The 12,294-nt window shown below is 40.7% G+C and overlaps 1 non-coding gene across 1 annotated transcript; it reads left to right on the top strand.

Moving 5' to 3' along the window:
- The first annotated feature begins 2,195 nt into the window (after positions 1–2,195).
- On the top strand, positions 2,196–2,303 carry LOC130953412 (small nucleolar RNA R71). The gene has a single exon (XR_009075583.1). It is a non-coding gene; the product is annotated as a small nucleolar RNA R71 (small nucleolar RNA).
- The last annotated feature ends 9,991 nt before the right edge of the window (positions 2,304–12,294 follow it).

A 12,294-nucleotide genomic window follows, 5' to 3' on the forward strand; every position in this document is an offset into this window, starting at 1 on the left:
TGGATCTGAGTGGTGAAGAGGTGATGGAGAAGAGAAATGGAGGTGATTGGTGAGGGGTATTTGGTGAAGGGTGTTATGGGAAGGTGTGAAGAAGAGAGAGAGTGAGTTGAGATAGGTGGGGATCCTGTGGGGTCCACAGATCCTGAGGTATCAAGGATTTCTCATCCCTGCACCATTTTGGCATGTAAACGCCCCTTTGAGTGCCAATCCTGGCGTTAAACTCCAGGTTGCTGACCATTTCTGGCGTTTAACGCCAGCTTTTCTTCCCTTTCTGGCATTTAACGCCAGCTTAGTACCCTTTTCTAGTGCCTTTTTACGGCGTTAAACGCCCAGAATGGTGCCAGACTGGGCGTTTAACGCCCATTCTGCTACCCTCACTAGCGTTTAAACGCCAGTAATCTCATCCTCCAGGGTGTGCTGTTTTTAATGCTGTTTTTTATTTCTGCTTTAATTTGTTTTTGTGAATCCACATGATCATCATCCTAAAGAAAACATAAAATAACAATGGAAAATGGAAATTCAATATAGATAAGTAAAAATTGGGTTGCTTCCCAACAAGCGCTTCTTTAATGTCAATAACTTGACAGTGAGCTCTCATGGAGCCTCACAGATACTCAGAGCATGATGATGGCCTCTCAACACCAAACTTAGAGTTTGAATGTGAGGGCTCTGTTTGACTCTATATTGAGAGAAGCTTTTCATGCTTCTTCTCCATGTGTATAGAAGGAGATCCTTGAGCCTTAAACACAAGGTAGTCCTCATTCACTTGAAGGACCAACTCTCCTCTGTCAACATCAATTACAGCTTTTGCTGTGGCTGGGAAGGGTCTACCAAGGATGATGGATTCATCCTTATTCTTTCCAGTGTCCAGGATTATGAAGTCAGCAGGGATGTAAAGGCCCTCAACCTTCACTAAAACATCCTCTACAAGTCCATAAGCCTGTTTCATGTATTTGTCTGCCATCTCTAGTGAAATTCTTACAGTTTGTACCTTAAAAATTCCCAGTTTCTCCATTACAGATAGTGGCATGAGGTTTATGCCTGACCCCAGGTCACACAGAGCCTTCTTAAAGGTCATGGTGCCTATGGTACAGGGTATTAAGAATTTTTCGGGATCCGGTTTCTTCTGAGGTAATGTCTGCTTAAACAAGTCATTCAGTTTATTGATGAGCAAGGGGGGTTCATCCTCCCAAGTCTCATTACCAAATAACTTGGCATTCAGCTTCATAATTGCTCCAAGGTACTTAGCAACTTGCTCTTTAGTAATATCTTCATCCTCTTCAGAGGAAGAATACTCATCATAGCTCATGAATGGCAGAAGTAGATTCAATGGAATCTCTATGGTCTCTCTATGAGCCTCAGATTCCCTTGGTTCCTCAAAGGGGAACTCCTTTTCGTTCAGAGGACATCCCATGAGGTTTTTCTCACTGGGAATCACGTCCTCCTCACTCTCTCTAGGTTCGGCCATGTTGGTCATGGTTATGGCCTTGCCCTTTCTCTTGGGATTTTCTTCTGTATTGCTTGGGAGAGTGCTAGGAGGAGTTTCAGTAACCTTTTTACTCAGCTGACCCACTTGTACCTCTAAATTTATAATGGAGGATCTTGTTTTATTCATGAAACTTAGTGTGGTCTTAGATAGATCAGAGACTATGGTTGCTGAGAAGATGATGGAAAAGGCTTGCTATTGCTAAACCTATTTCTTCCACCATTATTGTTGTTGAAGCCTTGTTGAGGCTTCTGTTGGTCCTTCCATGAGAGATTTGGATGATTTCTCCATGAAGGATTATAGGTGTTTTCATAGGGTTCTCCCTATAATTCACCTCTTCCATTGCAGGGTTCTAATGATCATAAGCTTCTTTTTTAGAAGATGCTTCTTTATTACTGCTGGATGCAGTTTGCAATCCAGTCAGATTCTGAGAAATCATATTGACTTGCTGAGTCAATAATTTGTTCTAAGCCAATATGGCATTCAAAGTATCAATCTCAAGAACTCCTTTCTTCTGAGTTGCCCCATTGTTCACAGGATTTCATTCAGAAGTGTACATGAACTGGTTATTTATAACCATTTTAATGAGTTCCTGGGCTTCTGTAGGCATTTTCTTCAGATGAATAGATCCGCCCGTAGAATGGTCCAATGACATCTTGGATAACTCAGACAGACCATCACAGAAGATACCTATGATGCTCCATTATGAAAGCATGTCAGAAGGACACCTTCTGATTAATTGCTTGTATCTTTCCCAAGCTTCATAGAGGGATTCACCTTCCTTCTATTTGAAGGTTTGAACTTTCACTCTAAGCTTACTCATCTTTTGAGGTGGAAAGAATTTAGCTAAAAAGGCTGATGAGCGGATAATTTATACGCTTTTTGGCATTATTTTTAGTATGTTTTTAGTATGATTTAGTTAGTTTTTAGTATATTTTTATTAGTTTTTAATTAAAATTCACTTTTCTGGACTTTACTATGAGTTTGTGTGTTTTTCTGTGATTTCAGGTATTTTCTGGCTGAAATTGAGGGACCTGAGCAAAAATCTGATTCAGAGGCTGAAAAGGACTGCAGATGCTGTTGGATTCTGACCTCCCTGGACTCGAAGTGGATTTTCTGGAGATACAGAAGCCCAATTGGCGCGCTCTCAATGGCGTTGGAAAGTAGACATCCTGGGCTTTCCAGCAATGTATAATAGTCCATACTTTGCTCGAGATTTGATGGCCCAAACCGGCGTTGCAAATCAGCTTCAGAAATCCCAGCGTTTAACGCTGGAACTGGCATAGAAATTGGAGTTAAACGCCCAAACTGGCATAAAAGCTGGCGTTTAACTCCAGAAAGAGCCTCTACACGAAAATGCTTCAATGCTCAGCCCAAGCACACACCAAGTGGGCCCGGAAGTGGATTTTTCTGTCATTTACTCATTTTTGTAAACCTTAGGTTACTAGTTCACTATTAATAGGATCTTTTGACATTGTATCTGTACCTCATGACACTTTACACGTTTCTTTGTGTACCTTCCACGGCATGAGTCTCTAAACCCCATGGTTGGGGGTGAGGAGCTCTGCTGTGTCTTGATGGATTAATGCAATTACTACTGTTTCTTATTCAATCATGCTTGCTTCCGTTCTAAGATATCACTTGTTCTTAACCCGGATGAATGTGATGATCCGTGACACTCATCATATTCTCAACTATGAACGCGTGCCTGACAACCACCTCCGTTCTACCTTAGATTGAGTAGATATCTCTTGGATTCCTTAATCAGAATCTTCGTGGTATAAGCTAGAATTGATGGCGGCATTCAATAAAATCCGGAAGGTCTAAACCTTGTCTGTGGTATTCTGAGTAGGATTCAATGATTGAATGACTGTGACGAGCTTCAAACTCGCGATTGTGGGGCGTTAGTGACAGATGCAAAAGAATCACTGGATTCTATTCCGACATGATCGAGAACCGACAGCTGGATAGCCGTGCCGTGACAGGGTGCGTTGAACATTTCCACTGAGAGGATGGGAGGTAGCCATTGACAACGGTGAAACCCTACATACAGCTTGCCATGGAAGGAGCCTTGCGTGTTTGAAGAAGAAGACAGTAGGAAAGCAGAGGTTTAGAAGACAGAGCATCTCCAAAACCTCAACCTATTCTCCATTACTGCAAAACAAGTACTTATTTCATGTTCTTTTGCTTTTCACAATCAATCCTGATAATTTTTGATATCCTGACTAAGAGTTACAAGATAACCATAGCTTGCTTCAAGCCGACAATCTCCGTGGGATCGACCCTTACTCACGTAAGGTATTACTTGGACGACCCAGTGCACTTACTGGTTAGTTGTGCGGGATTGCAAAAGTGTGATTGCAATTTCGTGCACCAAGTTTTTGGCGCCGTTGCCGGGGATTGTTCGAGTTTGGACAACTGACGGTTTATCTTGTTGCTTAGATTAGGACTGTTTTATTTTTGTTGGTTTAGAGTCTTTTATGTGAGTTTAGTTTTATATTTTATGTTTGGTGTCTTCTTTGTGTTTTCCTTTAAGTTTTCGAAAATTTGTGTTTGATTTTCTAAAAATTTTAAGTTTGGTGTCTTTTGTGCTTTTATTCACTAAAAAATTTTTCAAAAATTTGTTCTTGGTGTTCATCTTGATCTTCAAAGTTTTCTTGTTTGTTCTCTTTGTTTTAATCTAAAATTTCTAAGTTTAGTGTCGTTCTGTTGTTTTTCTCTTTCCTCATTAAAATTTAAAAAAAAAATATCCTTTCCTTGTTTTACTCATAATTTTCGAAAATTTGCATTAAATTAGTCAAAGATTTTCAAAATCATATGTTTTCAATCATTTTTATTTGCAATCATATCTTTTTAATTGCTAATTCCAAAATCTTTTTAATTAACTAATTGATTCAGTTTTCAATTTGCTTTGATCTTATTTTCTGTTAATTTTCGAAATTTTATTTTATTCTCTATTTATTTTATTTTATATTTTTTCGGTCACTTTAAAAAAATTAAAAATAAAAAAATTAAAAAAAAAAAATAGTCTACTTGCAATCCATATCATTTCCCTTTCTCCATTATAGACCTAAGTGGAATTGAGCAGTCCAGAAGGACTCTGGGGTCATATGCTAACCCCATTATAGCTGCATATGGGAGTAGCATCTGTATACCTCCCATTAAAGCAAGCAGCTTTGAGCTAAATCCTCAACTCATTATCATAGTGCAGCAAAATTGCCAGTATTCCGGTCTTCCACAGGAAGAACCTACTGAGTTTCTGGCACAGTTCTTACAAATTGCTGACACAGTACGTGATAAAGAGGTGGATCAGGATGTCTATAGACTATTACTGTTTCCATTTGCTGTAAAAGATCAAGCTAAGAGGTGGTTGAATAACCAACCTATAGCAAGCATAAAGACATGGAAACAGTTATCAGACAAATTCCTGAATCACTTTTACCCTCCAAAAAGGATGACACAGCTAAGGCTGGACATCCAAGGCTTTAAACAAGAGGATAATGAATCCCTTTATAATGCCTGGGAGAGGTATAGAGGTATGCTAAGAAAATGCCCCTCTGAAATATTTTCAGAGTGGGTACAGTTAGACATCTTCTACTATGGGCTTACAGAAAAAGCTCAGATGTCTCTAGACCACTCAGCTGGTAGATCTATACATATGAGGAAGACGATTGAGGAGGCTCAAGAGCTTATAGATACTGTTGCTAGAAATCAACATTTGTACTCTAGCAATGAGTTCTCTACAAAAGAAGAAGTTATGGCAGTAGTCACTGATCCTAATCCTCAAGAATAGATGGTTGAGCTTAATCAGCAACTACACCTGATGACAAAACAGTTAGCAGAATTTAAAGAGATGCTCCAAGAAACTAAAATTGCTAACAAGAACATAGAATCACAGTTGAATCAGACAAAACAGCAGCTATCTAAACAGATAATAGAAGAATGCCAAGCAGTTCAACTGAGGAGTGGAAAGACATTGAATAACACTGCTCAAAGTAGCAAAAAGTCAATGAAGGAACAATTGACAGAGGATAGCCAAACCACTATCCAAAATCCCTCTGAGGACAGTAAGAGCCCAGAGAGGAATACTATTGGCGTTCAAACGCCAGAAAAGGGGGGAAAGCTGGCGTTAAACGCCCATTCCCTGCCCAGTTCTGGCGTTCAAACGCCAGAAAAAGGGGAAAAGTTGGCGTTAAACACCCAATGGGTAGCCAAGTCTGGCATTCAAACGCCACAAAGGGGTCAGACACTTGCAAGTGCTGATAACAACCCCCTTAAGCAGGCTTCTCCAACCACTTCTGTAGGAAATAAACCTGCAGCAACTAAGGTTGAAGAATATAAAGCCAAGATGCCTTATCCTCAGAAACTCCGCCAAGCGGAACAGGATAAGCAATTTGCCCGCTTTGCAGACTATCTAAGGACTCTCGAAATAAAGATTCCGTTTGCAGAGGCACTTGAGCAAATACCTTCTTATGCTAAATTCATGAAAGAGATCTTAAGTCATAAGAAGGATTGGAGAGAAACTGAAAAAGTGTTTCTCACTGAAGAATGCAGTGCAGTCATTCTGAAAAGCTTACCAGAAAAGCTTCAAGATCCAGGAAGCTTTATGATACCATGCACATTAGAAGGTGCTTGCACCAAGACAGCCCTGTGTGACCTTGGAGCAAGCATCAATCTAATACCTGCATCCACTATCAGAAAGCTTGGGTTGACTGAAGAAGTCAAACCAACCCGGATATGCCTCCAACTTGCTGATGGCTCCATTAAATATCCATCAGGCATAATTGAGGACATGATTATCAAGGTTGGGCCATTTGCCTTTCCAACTGACTTTGTAGTGCTGGAAATGGAGGAGCACAAGAGTGCAACTCTTATTCTAGGAAGACCTTTTCTAGCAACTGGACGAACTCTCATTGATGTACAAAAAGGGGAAATAACCCTGAGAGTCAATGAGGATGAGTTCAAGTTGAATGTTGTTAAAGCTATGCAGCATCCAGATACATCAAATGACTGCATGAGCACTGATATTATTGACTCTTTGGTGGAGGAGGTCAATATGACTGAAAGTCTTGAATCAGAGCTAGATGACATCTTTAAAGATGTTCAGCCTGATCTGGAGGAACTAAAGGAAATAAAAGAAATTCTGAAAATTCTTCAGGAAGAAGATAAGCCTCCTAAACCAGAGCTCAAGCCACTACCACCATCCCTGAAATATGCATTTCTGGGAGAAGGTGACACTTTTCCAGTGATCATAAGCTCTGCTCTAAATCCACAGGAAGAGGAAGCACTAATTCAAGTGCTAAGGACACACAAGACAGCTCTTGGATGGTCCATAAGTGATCTTAAGGGCATTAGCCCAGCAAGATGCATGCACAAGATCCTATTGGAGGATGATGCTAAGCCAGTGGTTCAACCACAAAGGCGGCTAAATCCAGCCATGAAGGAGGTGGTGTAGAAAGAGGTCACTAAGTTACTAGAGGCTGGGATTATTTATCCTATTTCTAATAGCCCCTGGGTGAGCCTTGTCCACGTTGTCCCTAAGAAGGGAGGCATGACAGTGGTTCATAATGAAAAGAATGAACTAGTTCCTACAAGAACAGTTACAGGGTGGCGCATGTGTATTGACTACAGAAGGCTCAATACAGTCACCAGAAAGGATCATTTTCCTTTACCATTCATAGACCAGATGCTAGAGAGACTAGCAGGTCATGAATACTACTGCTTTTTGGACGGCTACTCAGGTTACAACCAAATTGCAGTAGATCCTCAGGACCAAGAGAAAACAGCATTTACATGTCATTCTGGAGTATTTGCCTACAGAAGGATGCCTTTTGGTCTGTGCAATGCACCTGCAACCTTTCAGAGGTGCATGCTCTCTATCTTCTCAGATATGGTAGAGAAATTTTTGGAAGTCTTCATGGATGACTTTTCAGTATTTGGAGACTCATTCAGCTCCTGCCTTAACCATCTAGCACTTGTTCTGAAAAGATGCCAAGAGACCAACCTAGTTTTAAACTGGGAAAAATGTCACTTTATGGTGACTGAAGGAATTGTCCTTGGGCATAAAATTTCAAACAAAGGAATAGAGGTGGATCAAGCTAAAGTTGAAGTAATTGAAAAATTGCCACCACCTACCAATGTTAAGGCAATCAGAAGCTTTCTGGGGCATGCAAGATTCTATAGAAGGTTTATAAAGGATTTTTCAAAAATTGCCAAACCTCTCAGTAATCTGCTAGCTGCTGACACTCCATTTATTATTGATAATGAGTGTCTGCAGGCGTTTGAAACTCTAAAAGCTAAGCTGGTCACAGCACCAGTCATCTCTGCACCAGACTGGACATTACCATTTAAACTAATGTGTGATGCCAGTGACCATGCCATTGGTGCAGTACTGGGACAAAGGCATGGTAAGCTTCTGCACGTCATTTATTATGGCAGCCGTATTCTAAATGATGCACAGAAGAACTACACAACCACAGAAAAGGAGTTACTTGCAGTGGTTTATGCCATTGACAAGTTCAGATATTATTTAGTAGGATCAAAAGTGATTGTGTACACTGACCATGCTGCTCTTAAATATCTACTCACAAAGCAGGATTCAAAACCCAGGCTCATAAGATGGGTGTTGCTTCTGCAAGAGTTTGATATAGAAATAAGAGACAGAAAAGGAACAGAGAATCAAGTGGCTGATCACCTGTCCAGGATAGAACCAGTAGCAGGAGCATCCCTCCCTCCTACTGAGATCTCTGAAACCTTTCCAGATGAGCAATTGTTTGCTATTCAGGAAGCTCCGTGGCTTGCAGACAGTGCAAACTATAAGACTCAAGGTTCTCCTTCGGTAACCATAGAGAGGAAGCATGAAAAGCTTCTCTCAAAATAGAGTCAAACAGAGCCCCCACAGTCAAACTCTAAGTTTGGTGTTGGGAGGCCACCACCAACTTCTAAGTTTGGTGTTGAACCCCCACATTCAAACTCTAAGTTTGGTGTTGGGAGGTTCCAACATTGCTCTGAACATCTGTGAGGCTCCATGAGAGCCCACTGTCAAGCTACTGACATTAAAGAAGCGCTTGTTGGGAGGCAACCCAATGTTATATTTATTATTTTCCTTTGTTATTTTATGTTTTCTATAGGTTGATGATCATGGGAAGTCACAAATTCAATTGAAAAAGCAGAAACAGAATGAAAAACAGAAAGAAAAACAGCACACCCTGGAGGAAAACCTTGCTGGCATTTAAACGCCAGTAAGGGCAGCAAATGGGCGTTTAACGCCCAGTCTGGCACCATTCTGGGCGTTTAACGCCAGAAAGGGGCGCCAGACTGGCGTTAAACGCCAAGAATGGGCACCAAGCTGGCGTTAAACGCCAGAAATGGGCACCAGCCCGGCGTTTAAAGCCAGGATTGGTAGTAGGAGCATTTTCGCTCGCCACTTGGTGCAGGGATGAATTATCCTTGACACCTCAGGATCTATGGACCCCACAGGATCCCCACCTACCCCACCACTCTCTCTCTTCTTTCTTCTTTTGCTCGAGGACGAGCAAACCTTCTAAGTTTGGTGTTGTAAAAGCGTTGCTTTTTGTTTTTCCATAACCATTTTTGGCACCTAAGGCCTGAGAAACCTCTAGAAAGAGGAAAGGGAAGGCAAAAGCTTCCACCTCAGAGCCATGGGAGATGGAGAGATTCATCTCAAGGGATGCACTTTCCTCCACAAAACTATTGGGAGCAAATCAACACCTCCCTAGGAGAATTGAGTTCCAACATGGGACAACTAAGGGTGGAGCACCAAGAACATTTCATCCTCCTCCATGAAATTAAAGAAGATCATAGAATCATGAGAGAGGGGCAACAAAGGCAAGGAAGAGACATTGAGGAGCTCAAGCACTCATTAAGATCTTCAAGAGGAAGAACAAGCCGCCATCACTAAGGTGGACCCGTTCTTTAATCTCCTTGTTCTTTATTTTCTATTTTTCAAATTTTTATGCTTATGTTTATCTATGTTTGTGTCTTATTACATGATCATTAGTATCTTAGTGTCTATGCCTTAAAGCTATGAATGTCCTATGAATCCATCACCTCTCTTAAATGAAAAATGCTTTAATCACAAAAGAACAAGAAGTACAGGATTTTGAATTCATCTCTGAAACTAGTTAAATTAGTTTGATGTGGTGACAATACTTTTTATTTTCTGAATGAATGCTTGAACAGTGCATATGTCTTTTGAATTTGTTGTTTTAAGAATGTTAAAATTGTTGGCTCTTGAAAGAACGATGGAAAAGGAGAACTGTTATTGAGGATCTGAAAAATCATCAATTGATTCTTGAAGCAAGAAAAAGCAGTGATTCAAAAAAAAAAAGAGAAAAAAAAAAGAAAAAGCAAGCAGAAAAAGCCAATAGCCCTTTAAACCAAAAGGCAAGGGTAGAAATAAAGTTGTGATCCAAGGCAAAAGAGTGTGCTTAAGAACCCTGGACACCTCTAATTGGGGACTCTAGCAAAGCTGAGTCACAATCTGAAAAGGTTCACCCAATCATGTGTCTGTGGCATGTATGTATCCGGTGGTAATACTGGAAGACAGAGTGCTTTGGGCCACGGCCAAGACTCATAAAGTAGCTGTGTTCAAGAATCATCATACCTAACTAGGAGAATCAATAACACTATCTGAATTCTGATTTCCTATAGATGCCAATCATTCTGAACCTCAACGGATAAAGCGAGATGCCAAAACTGTTCGGAAGCAAAAAGCTACTAGTCCCGCTCATCTAATTGGAATTAAGTTTCTTTGATATTTTGGAGTCTATAGTATATTCTCTTCTTTTTATTCTATTTTGATTTTCAGTTGCTTGGGGACAAGCAACAATTTAAGTTTGGTGTTGTGATGAGCGGATAATTTATACGCTTTTTGGCATTGTTTTTAGTATGTTTTTAGTATGATTTAGTTAGTTTTTAGTATATTTTTATTAGTTTTTAATTAAAATTCACTTTTCTGGACTTTACTATGAGTTTGTGTGTTTTTCTGTGATTTCAGGTATTTTCTGGCTGAAATTGAGGGACCTGAGCAAAAATTTGATTCAGAGGCTGAAAAGGACTGCAGATGCTATTGGAATCTGACCTCCCTGCACTCGAAGTGGATTTTCTGGAGTTACAGAAGCCCAATTGGCGCGCTCTCAACGGCGTTGGAAAGTAGACATCCTGGGCTTTCCCGCAATGTATAATAGTACATACTTTGCCCGAGATTTGATGGCCCAAACCGGCGTTGCAAATCAGCTTCAGAAATCCTAGCGTTTAACGCTGGAACTGGCATAGAAATTGGAGTTAAACGCCCAAACTGGCATAAAAGCTGGCGTTTAACTCCAGAAAGAGCCTCTACACGAAAATGCTTCAATGCTCAGCTCAAGCACACACCAAGTGGGCCCGAAAGTGGATTTTTCTGTCATTTACTCATTTCTGTAAACCTTAGGTTACTAGTTCACTATTAATAGGATCTTTTGACATTGTATCTGTACCTCATGACACTTTACACGTTTCTTTGTGTACCTTCCACGGCATGAGTCTCTAAACCCCATGGTTGGGGGTGAGGAGCTCTGCTGTGTCTTGATGGATTAATGCAATTACTACTGTTTCTTATTCAATCATGCTTGCTTCCGTTCTAAGATATCACTTGTTCTTAACCCGGATGAATGTGATGATCCGTGACACTCATCATATTCTCAACTATGAACGCGTGCCTGACAACCACCTCCGTTCTACCTTAGATTGAGTAGATATCTCTTGGATTCCTTAATCAGAATCTTCGTGGTATAAGCTAGAATTGATGGCGGCATTCAAGAGAATCCGGAAGGTCTAAACCTTGTCTGTGGTATTCTGAGTAGGATTCAATGATTGAATGACTGTGACGAGCTTCAAACTCGCGATTGTGGGGCGTTAGTGACAGATGCAAAAGAATCACTGGATTCTATTCCAACATGATCGAGAACCGACAGCTGGATAGCCGTGCCGTGACAGGGTGCGTTGAACATTTCCACTGAGAGGATGGGAGGTAGCCATTGACAACGGTGAAACCCTACATACAGCTTGCCATGGAAGGATCTTTGCGTGTTTGAAGAAGAAGACAGTAGGAAAGCAGAGGTTTAGAAGACAGAGCATCTCCAAAACCTCAACCTATTCTCCATTACTGCAAAACAAGTACTTATTTCATGTTCTTTTGCTTTTCACAATCAATCCTGATAATTTTTGATATCCTGACTAAGAGTTACAAGATAACCATAGCTTGCTTCAAGCCGACAATCTCCGTGGGATCGACCCTTACTCACGTAAGGTATTACTTGGACGACCCAGTGCACTTGCTGGTTAGTTGTGCGGGATTGCAAAAGTGTGATTGCAATTTCGTGCACCAAAGGCATTGACCAGCTTTTCCCAAGAGTTCAGGCTATCTCTAGGTTGTGAGTTCAACCATATACTAGCTCTGTCTTTTACAGTAAAAGAGAAAAGCATAAATCTGTAGACCTCGGGATCAACTCCATTAGTCTTAATAGTGTCACAGATTTGCGAAAATTCAGCCAAGAACTGCTGAGGATCTTCCAATGGAAGTCTATGAAACTTGCAATTCTGTTGCATCAGAGAAACTAATTGAGGCTTAAGCTCAAAGTTGTTTAATCCAATGGCAGGAATAGAGATGCTTCTCCTATAGAAGTCGGGAGTTGGTGCAGTAAAGTCACTAAGCACTTTCCTTGCATTGTTGTTGTTGGGTTCGGCCATGGCTGTTTTGTTTGCTTCCTTTTCAAAAATTTCTATCAGGTCCTCTTCAGAGTGTTGTG

This window comes from Arachis stenosperma, chromosome 9 (assembly GCF_014773155.1).
Source record: "Arachis stenosperma cultivar V10309 chromosome 9, arast.V10309.gnm1.PFL2, whole genome shotgun sequence".
NCBI lineage: Eukaryota > Viridiplantae > Streptophyta > Magnoliopsida > Fabales > Fabaceae > Arachis > Arachis stenosperma.